The following is a 6,166-nucleotide window of genomic DNA, read 5'->3' on the forward strand; positions in this document are numbered from 1 at the left end:
AGGGACTTTGTGATCCAAATGAGCAGAAAAGAGATGGCTTATAAATCACCATGAGTAGTAATGTAAGGTGACATATGATCAGGGCCAACTGTATTTTCCTGACCAGAAGGGCTGTAGAAATTTGAAATGGAGAAAAAAAAAAAAACTATCCTTAGGAATTTCTGTAGAAAGCCAAATGGAAGAAGTTTAAGGCAAACATTGAATGATAAAGAGACTTCAGAAACACAAAAGGGTGGACTGGTTAAGGAAGAAATTCCAGGCAAAGGGAGCAGCAGAAATAGAGTGCCGATTCCCAAAATGCTCTCAACAAAATTTGTGCAGAAGCAGGGGAGAAAGGAAGAGGGAAAGTAGGAAGGGGTGAAGAAAGAAAGCTGTAGCAGCAAGAATGGTGTGGTCCATTCTCAGGAGGAGGGATTTGTGTGGGGGGTGATGAAGCAGATTATTTAGAGAAGTTGGGATTGCCCGGTTGTTGAGACCAGACTTCTTAGTTTCAGTTGTTTTAACAGTAAGGAAATGGTCAAAGAGACAGGATGTGGATGGGTAAAATGGAAGACAAGAAATAACTGGCACCAGGAATTTTAAATAATAAAAAGAGGAAATTATTTATTTATCTTTGTATTTGAAGACAATGATCATGTTTACTGTAGATATGGAATAAAAAATGGTAAGTAAGCCTCATCCTCTACCCATAGACTGGGAGGGCTGCTCTCCCTGCCTCCTTCAAGGACAGAGGGGAGGACCCTCACCTTCAACATTTCATATGAAGAAATGAAGAAGAGCTTGGAATTCTTTTCTCCATTGGGCTGCACAACTGGGGTCCCTCCTGTACCATAATCAGAGACATAATTGGCCCATTCTTTGTTTTACGATGCCATTGAAAGGGCAAGCCTCACAGAGAGCATTGTGTGCTAATAGTGAGCACTCACGTCATTGAATTTAGGGCCCACTCCAAATCCAGAATGATTTTGCCTTAATATTATAGTTGAGCATTCTTAGGAAATGCTGTGAGAAACACATCTTTAGGCAACATCATCATTGTACAAACATGCTTGAGTGTACTTACACAAACTAAAATTGTTAGGATGTCGCCAGGAGATACAATTTTATGGGACCATCATCATTATGTAATCTGACTGAAATGTTGTTACAGAGTGCATGACTGTAAATACATTTGCAAAGACCCCATTTCCCAGTAAGATCATGATCTAAGGTTCTAGGTGGACATGAGTTTTGCAGATATACTATTTAACCCACTACATTCACATCTGTAAATAAGCAAATATCCCTTATATAATGTCATAATTTTATGTATAATACCAATTTATTTCTCTGATATAAGGTAAAAATACATAGAAGAAATCATTTACTTAATAACAAAGATAATTAATTTTTTGCAAATATCTCACATTTATTTCAGCATTTTACTGCATTGGATTTTTATTTTGCTTATGTTTACAAAGACATATATTAGACTTTTGAATGCCAAAGTATTACATGTTATTTAAGTTTCCATTCCAGAATGTAAATCCAACATCTTCAGGAAGCTTTTCTGTGTCAGATATTTCTATTTTCTGTTGGAGAAAAAGATGAAGTCCATCCTCTGATAGAGCTTATTGACATACAGTTAATATAAAATGAACAATGATATAATATCATACAGTGAATTGTGCTGTTAAGAAAAGTACATAGAGGCTGGGGGTGTAGCTCAGTGTAGCTTAGCATGACTGTGGCCTTGGGTTCAATCTTCTGCAACTACTAAAATAAAAGAAAGAAAAAAAACAGAAGAAGAAGAAGATAGGATCAGAACATTGAGAAGGACGTGGGGCACAATTTTAGACAAGATGACCAGAGCAGATTTCTCCAAGGTGACATTTATGCAGAATAATTAAGCTAGTTCCTTGCTACTACAGTTTTATGTCTATTTTCTCCTTTGTATCCTTGGTAGAGGTGATAAACAGTCCACATACTAAAGTTAGATATTATCTTCTTATAAATTGTTATGATGCTTAAATAATACGTATTAATATAATCTCAATTCTTTATGTCAAGGGAGCATTTTGGTCATTGTATTGTGAACAAACCATAAACCGATACATTTGTAGTGTGTCCATTCACAGTCACTTCAGTCCAGGCACTATTCTAGATGCAGGCAGATACAGAAAAAAAAATCAACACAGACAAAAATTCCATTATCACACAACTTCACTAGAATGTAACTTGTATTTCATTATTAGATTTGAATGAGAACCAAGTTTTGAAGTTCAATTCTCTCATTCCACTCTTTACCCTTAGTAAATCACTTGAGAGCTCTAGCCTTCAATTTCTAAGGAAAGTGAATTAGACAATATCTGAGTTCCCTTCTGACTCCAGCACTCTGTTGTTTTAGGGTAGCAACAACCTGATTAACAATAGCTAAGGAGACAGGTTTAATATGATCTCAATTTAGGCAGTCACTAATAACCCTGGAACCATGAGGAGAGAGAGAGTAGCAGGAATCCTCTACCAGTGTGGGTGGTCTCACTATGGAAAGATGACATTATCTATTCTGAAGCAGAGGTCTCAGCTGGCAATTAAAAATATAGGGAGCAGATCTTGCCTCAGGGATTATTGAACTGCCAAAAACTAGACAGAGAATTCAGTGACTTCAAGACAAGATTGAGTTAAGACATGCAAAATGAAGTGTAAACTTCAATAAATAAAGTAGTCATTACTATTGGCTTCTCTCAAAACTGGATGATACTCAAGAAGCCAAAATAGAATAACTGAGCAGGCATGGCAAGGCTTAGATAGGAAAGCAGCTGTTTGGAGGGCACTCTTGGACCTGCCACCTACTCCGTGCACCCTGGATGGGGTAGTTAGTTCCCATCCACCCAAGGTGGAAGGGCAAATTTCTGACTTTGGCAACTAATCTGATGGTACACTTTAATGAATTAAAGAATAAAAGGCCTGTGTGCAGGCTATGAAACAATATAATAAATTTAGGTACAGACAATAGTAAATTCAAGATACATGACCGGAGATGGTAGAGATCTCCAGCAGGCAGTTGCTTATAGAGATCTGTAACTCCAGCAAGAAACTGAAGCTGAAATAACAGATGTGCTAGCCATCAGAATCCATTATGAGTCAGTGTTTCTCAAAGTGTGGTCTCCAGACCATCTGTGTTACAGTAAACTAAGATAGGTGCTAAAGAACAAATTCCAGAACCCTACCTAATGAATCAGAATCTCTTAAGGAGGGATTTTAATATACTCCTAGTGATTCTTATGCACATTTAATTTGGAGAGTCATAGATAGAAGAAATTATTGATGTGATGCTCTATAAATATAGTTACCTAAAGAAAATGAGGACAGAAGGCAGCCAAGGAAGGTCATCGATACAGTCCTGTGGCATTCAAATTCAGTCACTTTCTAGCATCAATTAAGTGCACCCCTTCCCTCCCGACTCCTAAATATTTGCCCTTCACCAAAACTTGCAAATTGGTAGTGATGTGGCCTCTATTTTCTTTGACTTACACACTACTCTAAAGACTTACCTTAGTTGAAAATCTTTTAAAAACTAGTAGGTTTAACATAACAAGACAAAATAAAACTGATTTCTAGCTTCTCATAAAACCCAAGAACTAGTCAGATTTGGCTTTCATTGTTGAATGGCAAATAGCTGCCCAACAAGATCTTTTAGTCATTTAGTTACACAGCAGGTTGCTTGGCCTCTGAAAGCATTTGAAGCCTAAAATGCACCCTATGGAGGGGCTTTCTCCCTTCATCTTCCCCATCCCCAGATCCTAGACCCAAAGACATGCTCTCTTGTCATAGATCCCAGAGTCCCCATGAACTGGCATATGATTTGTGAAAACCACATGAAACAGGCCCTCCTTTATCTGGGGGTTTATTCTCTGCTTCTAGAACTCATTTCTTGGAATTATAGCTGTTAAAGGCTCAGGTCCCTTGGAGACACCTAGAAATGCTGTTCTGGAAGCAGTACTTACCTCACGCCAAGGTGAAGCCTGACATGAATACCTTTACCAACAGTACTAGAATCTTCATTAACCAAAGTCAGCAGGACACCAGGGTCCCCGCAAATGAGCCTTGGCAAACCCTTAGAGCTTCAGTAAAATTACTCTTCCTCCAGAGTCATCAGGACCTGCCCATTTGAATGAGAGTGAAGGTCTGTGGAGGACAGCATCAGAGTCCATGAATTAAATGGATGGATTTGGTGAAAGGCAGAAAGCTTGTCCCTCCCTCAAGTAATGAACTTCCTGTTTCCCTTACATCACCAACATTAGCTAATTGATGAGTCATTATTTTAAAAAAATATCCATGCTAGGAATGTACAGGTAATTTTTAAGCTTTAGTGCTATGAGTATGTATTTATTAATCTAAGTAATTTGTCACTTGAAATTATTAAGCTGGCACAAAAATATCTCTTATCTTCAATAAAAAGAAAACTGAAAAATTAGCTTTTGAACTAATATGGAAAGTGTTTCAACTAATTCACTATCAGCACATAAAATATTTTTTTCAATAAAACCTCACTTATATAATTTTGTTTTCAGTATTTTGAGATGATTTCCAGACATACCTAAAGGATTATGCCCAACTTTTTTTTCTTGATTATCTCATTTTTTTTCCCTTGAATAAATGTGTAGTACAATTGAAAGAAGATAGGTTTTTGGAGTTAGATGGGCTTGGGGTCAAGTCCTACTTTGCTATATGTTCTATGAACTTGGCCAAAATGTTTAACCTCTCTAAAACAGATATCCTTGTCTGAAAATGTTGACTATTATATAATTTGTAAACTCCAGTGAGGATGAAATTGTTAAAATAAACATCTGGTATATCCTGGCACATCTTCTGTTACCATCTTTATAAGTCTTTAAGTTTCTTTCCAATAGATAATATGTCTAATGAAAGTCCTCAAATTTTTAAAATAAAATTTATGTATGACTATTTCACCAACATTTTAGTGGGAAAAAAAATCATCAGATCTTCATTTAGTATCTCTTAAACATGTGTTGTTGATTCGTTTGGTACAGTAAGTCTAATATCATAGCCACTACTATTAGGTAGAGTTATCTGTAGAGAAGAAGGTTTTCAAATTTCATTGGACTTATACTTATTTTAAGCAATATTTGATTCATCTGTTTTAATCAGTTTTTTTCATCTCTATGTCCAGAAGATCTTACAAGAACTATTTTAAGGAAAAAAGTTATTTTGGCTCACAGTTTCAGAGGTTCAGTTCATGGGGGGCAGACTCCATAGCTCTGGTCCCATAGGAGGCAGAACATCAAGACAGAATGGCACAGAGGAAAAAGAAGCTGCTCAGGACTTAATCAACAGCGAGCAGAGAGAGCTGCACTCACCAGGAACAAAATACAAACCCCAAAGGGAGGCCCCAGTGACTTATCTCCTCTAGCTATATCCTGCCTGCCTATAGTAACCACCCAATTAATCCATATAAGTGGATTAATCCACTGATTAGGTTACACTTCTCCTAGTCTAATCATTTCCTCTCTGAAAATTCTTGCATTGTCTCACAGATGAACTTTTTAAGGACACCTCATACTGAAACCATAACATTATCTTACAAACTTTTACAGTCTGTCAGAGAAACAAAAATGAAGACATTGTCCCTGCTCATCTTACAAAGAAAAAGGTAGACAGGTAAACACATCATCATTACAATCCAATATAAGAACAAAGAAATAAGTGTCCTATGAGAACACAGAATACCGAACTGCTAGTTTAACTTACAGATATGGAAAGATTCACAGAAGAACTAACAAGTAATATTACAAAATTACTTGAAATGATTCAAAATTACATGAAAACTTATTTTTACTATGACAAACAGAGCTTGATTTAGTGGTGTTTTACTTGTATACTACTTTGCATTAATTTACATTCTTCTCTGTCAGTCCATGGATTGCTTTATATATGAATGCATTATCCAAAATAAATACGCGTGTTTAAGAAAAATATACCCAGAGAATTTTAAAAAGATCTCTTCAATAAATATCATTATAGCATATAATTTTGTTAAATATTTGCTATTCATAATGGAAATTTTAAAGTATTCCTTAAGCTCTTTAAGGATTTTATAAGTCCCAAATTATAGCCATTTATAAAATTGTTAAAAATTAATTTTGTCATTAAACCAAAGTATGTT

Source organism: Urocitellus parryii, chromosome 5, assembly GCF_045843805.1.
Source record: "Urocitellus parryii isolate mUroPar1 chromosome 5, mUroPar1.hap1, whole genome shotgun sequence".
Taxonomy (NCBI): domain Eukaryota; kingdom Metazoa; phylum Chordata; class Mammalia; order Rodentia; family Sciuridae; genus Urocitellus; species Urocitellus parryii.